At 45.1% G+C, this 12,967-nt stretch overlaps 4 non-coding genes across 4 annotated transcripts; 2 read left to right on the top strand and 2 right to left on the bottom strand.

The window, feature by feature from the left end:
• Positions 1–3,302: 3,302 nt before the first annotated feature.
• Positions 3,303–3,375, bottom strand: trnar-ccu (transfer RNA arginine (anticodon CCU)). The gene has a single exon. It is a non-coding gene; the product is annotated as a tRNA-Arg (tRNA).
• Positions 3,376–9,631: 6,256 nt separating this feature from the next.
• On the bottom strand, positions 9,632–9,704 carry trnar-acg (transfer RNA arginine (anticodon ACG)). The gene has a single exon. It is a non-coding gene; the product is annotated as a tRNA-Arg (tRNA).
• A 1,624-nt stretch (positions 9,705–11,328) lies between these two features.
• On the top strand, positions 11,329–11,410 carry trnas-gcu (transfer RNA serine (anticodon GCU)). The gene has a single exon. It is a non-coding gene; the product is annotated as a tRNA-Ser (tRNA).
• A 1,339-nt stretch (positions 11,411–12,749) lies between these two features.
• On the top strand, positions 12,750–12,831 carry trnas-uga (transfer RNA serine (anticodon UGA)). Its single transcript has one exon. It is a non-coding gene; the product is annotated as a tRNA-Ser (tRNA).
• Positions 12,832–12,967: the final 136 nt, after the last annotated feature.

The raw sequence follows: 12,967 nt of genomic DNA, 5'->3' as shown, positions 1-12,967 counted from the left end.
CGCCTTTGTGGTGATGTCACTCCTCTGCTTCACAAATGTCCTTAGTGACGGACCATTTCTTTCTGCCATTTTTCCGGAGCGGTTATTGATTGCTCCATCATTTCCCTCATACTTTCCATCCCTAGATTGAAAAAAAAAAACAGAAACAGGCTGACAGGACGACAATCAAATTGCAAAAACTCATCAAAGCACTCGATAGAGTATTTGAATCCACAAGTAGCTACGAGCAACTTTGTCCTGGCTTGCATGAAAGTCGGAAAATGTCAAAAAGAAAAAGATGGTGGCTTTTTCATATCTGTTCTTTTATTTTTAGTTCGTTGGCTCATCTGTCCATTGTCCTCCTGCCTGGCTCTTGACCTGTGACTGTTTGAACGCACACAGTAGACCTTCATGCAGGGGATTTGTCCTGAGCCTCTGTGAAGGACCCACCCACCCCCATAAATAACTGCTCTAGAAACACATGAATGCAAAACTAAACCACAGCTTAAAGAGGAGCTTGTCATGACCGCCAGGCAGTTAAGACCAACTCTTAAGCAATCTAAACAGCACCAGCAGAGGGTGATTATTAACAAACGCCGCCGCACGAGTTAACCCACCTGCACACACTCCACCGTGGGGTACGCAGTGCTATTTTTACCATCTTTACTTGCTTCCCGCTGGTATTGAGTCTACTCCTTGAGAGCTCTACCTGGCGTTTTTTCCATTACCTCGTTTATTCTGGATATTGGACTCCCCTTCTGCCTTTTCGACTTTGGACCTCGCCTCTCACCTCGGACTGTTTGCCACCAGTGTTCTCCCTGGATTACGACTTACCTTACGCCTCTTGACCACGAAACAAAGCAAAGCAGAGCAAAACAAAATGAACAAACGAAAAGCCTCACGTCCCGCACTTGCGTGTAACGCCGTTACGTGCCCAAGCGGTATTGTACTTCATCTTAGCACTGCACCCCGGGGCGTACGGTATATGGGAACGAGCACACGCCACAAATCGTCTCGAATCACTCCCTACAGCTGTAAGGCACCTTGAAGCGTGCACCCCCAACATTTTTCTTTGCGCATCTGTGAAAGGTAAACTCTTGAGCAAACTCTGAACCAGCTCTAAGGAAACTAATCCGATTAGACGTTACTTTGACTCATCCTTTAAGGGAACCTTGTTAATTGGAGAAATCAATGATTTCGAATGAATTCTGTATGCGTTAAAAGACAGCTATACACAGAAAACATGCAGGACACTTCTCATGATGTTTCCCGAGCCGAAACACAGTGCGTTTTTCCAAGCCCTCTGACAAAGCCCGCCCACTGAAAACTGCAGCAGATCGTGTAAAGACGTTCAACTTTGTAACTACTGCACGCACAGGAAGCAGAATAAATTCCTCTTTTCAAACTGTCAAAGGTTTGCTTTGCGAACACTGCAGGACATCGCACAATCTCTTTTGAATGGGGACAAACGATTTCTTATGGGGCACAGTAAGTACAGACGTTTAAAAAGCTCCACTCATGCCGACGATGCAGCATGAAGAAGCGCAACCTAACGTTTGCATTCCTAGCAAATTCCTTTTATTTTTTGATAAATAAAGACAGTCTTGTTTAACAAACAACACACACAACATTTTACATTGTCAATTCAATTCAAATCAATGTATTTCTATATAGCACCTTTCACAACAAGGTTGTCCCAAGGCACTTAACAATGCAAGTTGTTAAGAGCCTTGTGTCTAATATGCCGCCTAGGTAACGTGCTGTCTCTTTGAGGCAGATGTTTAAATCCTCTGAGTTAAGTGCTGAAGTTATAGTAGTCCTATCAGTATTGTTGCCTCCGATCAACAGATCCTCATTTTTCTCAGAGTTGAGTAACAAAAAGTTTTCACACATCCAAGTATTTCCTTCCTTAATGCATTTAACTAAACTGATAATAGAAGAGTTGTCGTTTGGTGTAAACAAAATGTTTATTTGAGTGTCATCAGCATATGAATGAAAGTTCATATTATTTTTTCATATTATCCTACCTAGCAGCAGCATGTAGAGAGAGAGAGCAATATTGGTCCCAGCACTGATCTTCTGGTACCCCAAATTGAACTGGTGACATTGATGAAGCAGTACAATTATTAGATATTTGAACATAATGAAAACGATGAGTAAAATGTGAAGTAAACCACTGAAGGACGGTTCCAGATAAGCCAACCTCAAACTCAAGCCTGTGTAACAAAACAGAGAGGTCAACCGTGTCAAAGGCAGCTCTAAGATCTAGAAGCAAAGCACAAGCACTGTTGCATTCCCTGCATCAGTAGCTAAGAGAATATCATTTACGACTCTTGTTAATGCAGTTTCAGAAACCAGACTAAAATTTCTCAAGTATATTATTTGAATCCAGATATGATTGACGTTGGGCAACAACTATTCTCCCAAGACTTTTAGATTGAAATGGGACCTTTGAGACAGGCCTGTAGTTGTTAAGAACTTGTTGATCCAAATTTGACTTCTTAAGAGCGGTCTAACAACCGCTACCTTAAATTGATCAGGTACAACGCCTGACGCAAGCGATGCATTCATCATACTAATTATAGGTCCTGCCAGTCCTTCGAGGGAATCTTTGACTAGCTGAGTGGGGATGGGATCTAGCGAACAGGTGGTTGACTTTGTCTTACGTCTGTGTTTATGAGTCCACCATAAGAAGAAATCTGAACAGGAGTGGTGATCATGCGAGGTCACCATGGAGGAAACCACTGCTCTCCCCCCAAAAAAAAACACCACTGCCCCTCTCAAGTTTGCTAAAGACCACATGGATGTTCCACAGCAACTCCTGGAACAATGTTCTGTGGACAGTGACAAAAGTTGAACATGTTGGTAAATGTGCACAACGTTATGTTTGGAGATAACAAAACACTGCATACCAACTCCAAAACCTCATCCCACCTGGGAAGCATAGCGGAGGCTGTACGGCTTGCAATCATCGAGGGACCGATGAATTCCAAGATGTATCAGGAAATTCTACAGCAGAATGTCAGGGTGTCTGCCTGTGATCTAAAACTCGAAAGACGCTGGGTCATGCAGCATGACAAAAACAAAGGAGTACATCAACAACAGAGTGGCTGAAACAATAGAAATTCCGTATTTTGGGATGGCCGAGTAAGAGTCCTGACCCCAATCCCATTGAAGTGCTGTGGCGTGATCTGAAGCAGGCCGTTCAGTGCAAGACATCTCCCAACTGTATGTGAGAGAAAAGCAGAGACGCTCACTGAGTAAGGTGGGGTTGCAGCTTTGCAAATCAAAAGGACATTTGTACGCTCAAAAAGGGACAGTAGCACCCCAGATGGGACTCGAACCCACAATCCCTGGCTTAGGAGGCCAGTGCCTTATCCATTAGGCCACTGGGGCACACTGGGTTGGGTCGATCACGCTGATGAAGAGCCAGTTTTTTTTTTCCTTTGCTTTTTCAAAGGGATCCCCAAAATTAGGAAAGTTAGGCAGCAGAAGGTTTACTGTGACCTGAGAAGGACCGGCATCCAATCACGGTGGTACACACACACACGCTCTCACTCATCTGAGCTACACGGCTACCAAGATGATCTCAGGTGCGCCGAGCTGGTACGGAACATATTGAACTGATCGACGGCGAATTGTCTCTCAGACAGGCTTTTCACCTCTGAGCTCCCTGACTGACAGTAATCAGCTAGGTAGTGAAACAGTCAGCTGCTTCTAAGCCTTAAACAGCTGCATCTCGGCGCTTCCACAGAGAGATGATTTGAAAGCCAAACATCGCCCATTGGGAACACCTTACTATCACTAGTTTAAGAGACTTTTAAGGTCTTGCAGAGGTGCCTGTCTAATAGCATGCGCTTTGCAAGCTATAGGTGTTTAGGCTGAGGCAGAATGCCTGTTAACAAAATGTTTTTCTAAAGGGGCCTCGCACTCTTTTCCAAGCAATGGTCACCATCCCCACCGAGTGTCACAATGTAGTCATGTCCTAGGACATCACCTGTTAGTCTCCATTTGTCTGCCACCAACACTTTAGGTTAAGGGGTCACAACCGCACCCCGGAGAGCAGAGGAGCCGTTGTCGTTCTGGCGGCGCAGATTGGGCTGAAGGTGGGGCGCTTGAATCTCGCTGTTGGAGGCCGTCTGAAACTGACCCAAGCCTTTCCCTTGAATTAAATGTAAATAAATAAATGAACCCCAGATGCACATGGAATCAATCACGTGTTTCCTTTGAGCCGTTTCAAAGACTGCTCCAGAGTTTACCTTGCACAGATGCGCAAAGATTAATGATGGGGGTGCACGCTTCCAGGCGCCTTACAACTGTAGGGACTGATTAGAGACAATTCGTAGCGTGTGTTCGTTTCCATATACGCCCCGTGTTGCAATGGTAGGATGAAGTCAAATACGGCTTGGACGCGTAACGGCATTCTATCCAACTGCAGGACTTGAGGGTTTTTTGTGCTTTGTTCTGTTTTCGTTGACATCGCATTCGTAAGAGCGTCAAAAAAAGGCAATTCCAGCATCTAACACGAATAAAAGGGCTATTGAAACTGCAGGGCTGCGCAGCTTCTAAAATCCTTGCACACAATTCTCCGTTATTGTTACTTCCTTCTTTCTGTCTAACAAAGTTCCCTTTTCCTGACCGGACGGGGAGACTTTATCATTCCAACTTGAAGCCAGCCTTAAGTCCTCTGAGGCGCATTTGTCTGCTAGCATGCATTTTGTGAAAGTTTTTTTTGTTGTTGTTAAACGGAAAGCGACTTTGAAAAAGGTTTCCGCCGCTGCCCGGCACTCTATGTTAGACTGCATCAAAAAGGCAGTGGCGGCGGCGGCGGCTGAGTGGTTAGGGTGATGGACTAGAAAGCCATCGGGGTCTCCCTGCGAAGCTTCGAGTCCTGCCGCCTACGGTGTCGTCGTGTGTCTGCGCAACAAAGGAAAAGCACCTGTTTTGCTTTTCCCGCAACTTTTAAAACGCGAATGATCTGGATTTCTACATGATTGGCTCTTAAAATGTGATCTGATCTTCATCTGACGCATAATAATAAATAAAGACAGTCTTGTTTAACAAACAACACACACAACATTTTACATTGTCAATTCAGTTCAAATCAATGTATTTCTATATAGCACCTTTCACAACAAGGTTGTCTCAAGGCACTTAACAATGCAAGTTGTTAAGAGCCTTGTGTCTAATATGCCACTTAGGTTACGTGCTGTCTCTTTGAGGCAAATGTTTAAATCCTCTGAGTTAAGTGCTGAAGTTATAGTAGTCCTATCAGTATTGTTGCCTCCGATCAACAGATCCTCAGTTTTCTCAGAGTTGAGTAACAAAAAGTTTTCACACATCCAAGTCTTTCCTTCATTAATGCATTTAACTAAAGTGATAATAGAAAAGTTGTCGTTTGGTGTGAACAAAATGTTTATTTGAGTGTCATCAGCATATGAATGAAAGTTCATATTATTTTTTCGTATTATCCTACCTAGCAGCAGCATGTAGAGAGAGAGAGCAATATTGGCCCCGGCACTGATCCGTCTGGTACCCCAAATTGAACTGGTGACGTTGATGAAGCAGTACAATTATTAGATATTTGAACATAATGAAAACGATGAGTAAAATGTGAAGTAAACCACTGAAGGACGGTTCCAGATAAGCCAACCTCAAACTCAAGCCTGTGTAACAAAACAGAGAGGTCAACCGTGTCAAAGGCACCTCTAAGATCTAGAAGCACAAGCACTGTTGCATTCCCCACATCAGTAGCTAAGAGAATATCATTTACGACTCTCGTTAATGCAGTTTCAGAAAGCAGACTGAAATTTCTCAAGTATATTATTTGAATCCAGATACGATTGACATTGGGCAACAACTATTCTCTCAAAACTTTTAGATTGAAATGGGACCTTTGAGACAGGCCTGTAGTTGTTAAGAACTTGTGGATCCAAATTTGACTTCTTAAGGAGCGGTCTAACAACCGCTACCTTAAATTGATCAGGTACAACGCCTGACGCAAGCGATGCATTCATCATACTAATTATAGGTCCTGCCAGTCCTTCGAGGGAATCTTTGACTAGCTGAGTGGGGATGGGATCTAGCGAACAGGTGGTTGACTTTGTCTTACGTCTGTGTCCATGAGTCCACCATAAGAAGAAATCTGAACAGGAGCGGTGATCATGCGAGGTCACCACGGAGGAAACCACTGCTCTCCCCCCAAAAAAAACCACCACTGCCCCTCTCAAGTTTGCTAAAGACCACATGGATGTTCCACAGCAACTCCTGGAACAATGTTCTGTGGACAGACATGACAAAAGTTGAACTTGTTGGTAAATGTGCACAGCGTTATGTTTGGAGATAACAAAACACTGCATACCAACTCCAAAACCTCATCCCACCTGGGAAACATGGCGGAGGCTGTACGGCTTGCAATCATCGAGGGACCGATGAATTCCAAGATGTATCAGGAAATTCTACAGCAGAATGTCAGGGTGTCTGCCTGTGATCTAAAACTCGAAAGAGGCTGGGTCATGCAGCATGACAAAAACAAAGGAGTACATCAACAACAGAGTGGCTGAAACAGAAGAAATTCCGTATTTTGGGATGGCCAAGTAAGAGTCCTGACCCCAATCCCATTGAAGTGCTGTGGCGTGATCTGAAGCAGGCCGTTCAGCGCAAGACATCCCAAAAATATACATGAACTGAAACAGTTTTGCATAGAGGAATAGGCCAAAATACCTCCTAACCGCTGCTCAGGTCTGACCAGCCGCTACAGAAAGTGGGGATTGAGGTTTTTGTCATAAAGGAGGTTCCACTAGCTCCTTAATATAAGGGTTCACGTACTTTTTCCATCAATGACCTTGATTGTTTAAACCATTTGGTCAATAAAGAAACAGCAATGTCAAATGTTGGGCTTGTGTTGTTTGTTAAATCAGACTCTCTTTATTAATTATTATGACTTAGATAAAGATAAGATCACATGTTAGGAGCCATTCATGCAGAAATCCACATCATTCCGAAGGGCTGTTTACAAAAGTTTTTCTCCCAACTGTATGTGAGAGAAAAGAAGAGACGCTCACTGAGTAAGGTGGGGTTGTAGCTTTGCAAATCAAAAGGACATTTGTACGCTCAAAATGGGACAGGAGCACCCCAGATGGTACTCAAACCCACAATCCCTGGCTTAGGAGGCCAGTGTCTTAGCCATTAGGCCACTGCGCCACACTGGGTGAGGTCGATCATGCTGATGAAGAGCCAGTTTTTTTTCCTTTGCTTTTTCAAAGGGATCCCCAAAATTAGGGAAGTTAGGCAGCAGAAGGTTTACTGTGACCTGAGAAGGACCGGCATCCAATCACGGTGGTACACACACACACGCTCTCACTCATCTGAGCTACACGGCTACCAAGATGATCTCAGTTGCGCCGAGCTGGTACGGAACATATTGAACTCATCGACGGCGAATTGTCTCTCAGACAGGCTTTTCACCTCTGAGCTCCCTGACTGACAGTAATCAGCTAGGTAGTGAAACAGTCAGCTGCTTCTAAGCCTTAAACAGCTGCATCTCGGCGCTTCCACAGAGAGATGATTTGAAAGCCAAACATCGCCCATTGGGAACACCTTACTATCACTAGTTTAAGAGACTCTTAAGGTCTTGCAGAGGTGCCTGTCTAATAGCATGCGCTTTGCAAGCTATAGGTGTTTAGGCTGAGGCAGAATGCCTGTTAACAAAATGTTTTTCTAAAGGGGCCTCGCACTCTTTTCCAAGCAATGGTCACCATCCCCACCGAGTGTCACAATGTAGTCATGTCCTAGGACATCACCTGTTAGTCTCCATTTGTCTGCCACCAACACTTTAGGTTACGGGGTCACAACCGCACCCCAAAGACCAGAGGAGCTGTTGTCGTTCTGGCGGCGCAGATTGGGCTGAAGGTGGGGCGCTTGAATCTCGCTGTTGGAGGCCGTCTGAAACTGACCCAAGCCTTTCCCTTGAATTAAATGTAAATAAGAAATGAACCCCAGATGCATATGGAATCAATCACGTGTTTCCTTTGAGCCGTTTCAGAGACTGCTCCAGAGTTTACCTTGCACAGATGCGCAAAGATTAATGATGGGGGTGCACGCTTCCAGGCGTCTTACAACTGTAGGGACTGATTAGAGACAATTCGTAGCTTGTGCTCATTTCCCTCTATTCCCCGTGTTGCAGTGGTAGGATGACGTAAATTCCTGCTTCGACACGTAACGGCATTATAATCAAGTGCAGGAGCTGAGGGCTTTAGTTTTGTTTCGTTTTCTATGGCGTTCGTAAGCGCGCAAATCAAAGGCAATTCCTGCGTCTAACACGAATGTAAATGCTTTTGAAAGTGCAGTGTGGTGCAGCTTGTAAAATCCTTGTCCACATTTTTGGTTTGTTGATGTTTTTTCTGTCTGCCAAAGTTGCATTTTGACATCCGGACTGGGGGACTTTATCATTTGAACGTGAAGCCAGCCTTAAACCCTCTGAGGCGTGTCTGTCTGCCGGCACGAATCTTGTGAAAGGTATTTTTTTTAACGGAGAGCAACTTTAAAAAGGTTTCCGCAGCCAAATCGCAGTCCGTGTTTGATTATAGGAGAATTGCGGCGGCGGCGAGCTCGCATTTGTCGTGCTCGAGTGGTTAAGGCGATGGGCTCGAAATGCGTTGGGGCTTCCCCGCGCAGGTGCGAAACCTGCTGACTCCGGCGTCTGCCGCACGTCGCCTTGTGCCTGCGCGGCAGAGGCGAAGTGCCGCTTTTCCTTTCCTGGTACTATAACAACGCGAAATCGCTTGGACCCGCTGCCATGGAAATCAATTCTTCAGATAACTACACATTTTGCGTTCGCACCTCTGGTGCTCTACTTATGCCTTTGAAAACCTAATGAATAAAGCTGAAAGAACCGACACGATATGTAGGTGCTGGTAAAGCACGCAGTCAAGAACTGTTAACAGCAAGGGTTTCAGTGGGTTAACTGAGGAGAAGGCGTGATCGCTAATTGTTGACTTTTTATTTGGTGTTAGAAACACTCTTACTGTGCATGACGTGCAACAAATGTAGCCACAGAAATTGCATCACGCTTTCATGTATGCTATTGCAGACACCAACGTTGCCTAGATAGAAAACCGAAAAAGCCGTGGGTTTGCTTGCTGGTCTGAAGGATCTCTCTTCGAATCTCTATCATTTGTCAATGGAAGTAAAAGGCGCTGCAATCTCATACGTTCAGAATCAAACCCGCAGCTGTTGTTCGACTTTTTTTTCTTGACTAATTACAACTGAGTGTCGCATGAGCAGTTACATAAACTTGTCTGGTATATTTGAACACAAATGCCGTTCTTCAATTAAAACTAACAGTACATTGTCAGGGACATTCAGTTCTATACAAACAAGAGACAGACAAGAGAATATTTCTACCGTTCATGTGGACTACGTGTTGACTTACTGATCGGAATAATTGAAAGGTTCGGGCTCATAGCCGATGCAGTGCGTGCTAATTAGAACAGCAACGCTAAGCTCTCAGCACCGTACTGAGCCCAGGTGTTTTTCTAAAGCTGTCAGGTGCAGTTCATTTACATGAAGGAAATATCTTACTGGGTACGATTACAATGCAGTAAGTAGCACAGACTACTTAGGGAGTAGCCCGATGTGTTTAAAAACGACCCGAGCCAGGCAGGAGTCGAACCTGCAATCTCCTGATCCGTAGTCAGACGCGTTATCCATTGCGCCACTGGCCCTGGTGTGACACTGCAGGACTGTAACCCAGTGAGATGAGCACTGCACCTAGTAAAATATTACCCCCGGTCCATTCTTTTCCAAAAGTGAGAAACACCTGTTTTCTACATTTTGTCTGTTTTAAAACCATATCTCTTTAAACCAAACCAAGAGTTTGTCTTTTGCACTGATATTCTGATTCATTTCGATTTCAAAGAAAAAAAAAACATTACCTTCCAAAGCATCATAAAATTGTCCCTTCCTCCAGACTCTACTTCTCTCTTGTAGTAGTACAGCAGACCTTTCCAGGTGAGCAGATCACAGAGTCCGAAATGAGCTTCCTCCATCAAGCAAAGTACCTGAACATGACTCTGTCTTCATAAAAGCGCCCCTGTAATAAAGAAATTAAATCCGAAATCAAGAGGGCAGTTGCCTACTGAAGTTCAAGAAGTCATCAATTTTAACCCAGCAACACATTAAAGGCTGCATCTATACAAGTACGATTCTAGAAATGCTCACCAGATTACGTTTTAAGAAGGAACTGTGCCTCAGGTTCCGCCGAGATCTTAACTCGGATGGCAGGATTCAGAGTCCGGAGTGCGGACTGATGGCGCACGGAGGGTCCATATACTGTGGATCCCTCAGTGATCTTCCGCGTATTCAAACCGCCAGCGTGTGACTCCCCTGTCCCCGTGACCTCATTGCTCTGCTCTCGCCTCTGTGGAGCTGAGCCCGACTCATGGTAAAGTGGAAAAAAATATGCCCTCATCGTGGGATTTACTCTGGATCGAGGATAGATGTCACTTTTTTATCGTTGAACAGGATGTATGTGATGTGGCGACTAGGTTCAATATTGTATCCTTTTAAAAGATTAAGGACTGGGGTGAGCGTGATTTACCACCCTTTCAGCTAAGAACCCGACATGAGCACCGTTTAAGCTGCATAGACTCGGTCGTTTAACTCTTCTCCATTAGCAGGGTTAAGGTTAAAGAAAAAAAACATTGCTGACTTCTTTTTTTTTGCCAGCCGCTAGCGCTGATTAGCAATGTTTGTATTTCATGTTTTGCAAGTTCCATCCATTTTAAGAAAAACAAGTCGCGTTAAAGACAGGAAATGAATACTTGCATTTAATTAAGTCTAGCCGTAGGCGGTTGTCTGTAAGGACCAGTTCTGTTCGAGAAGACAGAACAAAGAAGGCACCACTGGGATTCGGACTCAGGATCTCCTGTTTAAGAGACAAGCACTTTAACCAACTAAGCAACGGCGCCCCGGTAGTGTTGTCCTTTTGCAGCCACTTGGACACACCACTCAGACACATCTGCATTCGGTGTGTGCTCCGCCTGCTCGCTGAGCAAGTTGCCACCTTTACATACAATAGCAACATCGACACCAAGAGAAAGGATGACAAATGGCTTTTATCTGGAACTTTTCATGTCCAAGGAGCTCAATGTGCTTTCTGTGTACAACAGGGCCACTGAACTCCACAATGGCCACTGAACCACAGCAGTGGCTTGCTGGCTTGACATCTCCCAAGGAAAATGTTGAAATCGCATGTGGAACAGGAAAAGGACCCTTGAGTACGAGGGAAAAAAAAGAAAAAGATCATCTGGAGCGCGCCAACCCATGTCTGGACAGCCCAGTTTCATTGACGAGGTGGCCGAGTGGTTAAGGCGATGGACTGCTAATCCATTGTGCTCTGCACGCATGGGTTCGAATCCCATCCTCGTCGCTCTCTACGTTTGACGTTGGCTCTCCTTTTGTTTGCTCCAGTACTAGAGCCTTACATTTTCTAGCGGTGGCTGAACATGGTATAGTAGGCTAACGTTGGTATCGAGCAGTGGTAGTAACAGTATTTACGTGCCGCTGCTGCCAAGTGGCTCTGGGTTGAGACCGCGTTTTCACTTACTTGCAGCACAAATGGAGAAAGCGATTTTTGACAGTCTCTCGAGAGACTGCGCTAGGTGTTTAGGGATAGACTTTGTCAGTTCCCCCTGGGATGATGGCCTCTCAAATAGTTTGTGATTCCTCTAGACGTTTATACAGTAGAAGCCTGCTTCGTGGCTTAAATCCAAGCTAAGGAAACGAGTTAGAGGTCTGATGCAGAACTGCGAATTCAATGAAGGGGAACACTACAGTACATTGCACTGTATGTGTGAGGAAAGCTGCCCCCTACTGTTCCTTGTCGACCGAACAGAGGACTGTAAAGGATACCGCCAAGAAACTTTAGGATGCTGGTTGGAATCCAGCTCCAAAGAAGCCCCTTTGGGTGTTATGTAATCAAAAAGTAAGAACAGAGAATCTCCCTTTGATCAAAAGCGCAACAGAACTGTTTTCCGTGGAGCAGGTTTCAGACCCGTAGACCTGTTTTATTTGTAGGGCAGGGCGCATTCCCAAACGCGAATCTCCTGTTTTAGAAATGCTTTGGGCGGCATGAAGTGAAAATAAGAAGTGGGCTCCAGATGCACATGGAAGCAATCAAGTGTTTCATCCGAGCTGTTTCAAAGACTGCTCAACAGCTTTCCTTTTACAGAGGCCCAACGATTAATGATGGGGGCCCTTCAATGTGCCTTACGACTCTAGGGAGTGATTGAGACGATTCGTAGCGTGTGTTCATTTCCCTCTATTCCCCATGTTGCAGTGGTAAGATGACGTAAATTCCTGCTTCGACACATAACGGCGTTATAATCAAGTACAGGAGCTGAGGGCTTTTGTTTTGTTTCGTTTTCTATGGCGTTCGTAAGCGCGCAAAACAAAGACAATTCCTGCGTCTAACACGAATGTAAATGCTTTTGAAAGTGCAGTGTGGTGCAGCTTGTAAAATCCTTGTCCACATTTGTGGTTTGTTGATGTTTTTTCTGTCTGCCAAAGTTGCATTTTGACATCCGGACGGGGAGACTTTATCATTTGAACGTGAAGCCAGCCTTAAACCCTCTGAGGCGTGTCTGTCTGCCGGCATGTATCTTGTGAAAGGTTTTTTTTTTAACAGAGAGCGACTTTAAAAAGGTTTCCGCAGCCACCTCGCACTCCGTGTTAGATTATAGGAGGAATGCGGCGGCGGCGAGCTCGCTGTAGTCGTGGCCGAGTAGTTAAGGCGATGGATTTGAAATCCATTGGGGACTCCCCGCTCAGGTTCGAATCCTGCCGACTACGGCGTCTGCCGCACGTCACCTTGTGCCTGTGCGGCAAAGGCGAAGTGCCGCTTCTCCTTTCCTGGTACTATAAAAATGCTACATCGCTTGGTCCTGCTTCCATGGAAAGCAGTTCTTCAGGTAATTCTACTCTCTTA

Source organism: Lepisosteus oculatus, unplaced genomic scaffold, assembly GCF_040954835.1.
Source record: "Lepisosteus oculatus isolate fLepOcu1 unplaced genomic scaffold, fLepOcu1.hap2 HAP2_SCAFFOLD_52, whole genome shotgun sequence".
Classification (NCBI taxonomy): Eukaryota; Metazoa; Chordata; class Actinopteri; order Semionotiformes; family Lepisosteidae; genus Lepisosteus; species Lepisosteus oculatus.
This window is presented reverse-complemented; position numbering and strand designations above follow the sequence as displayed.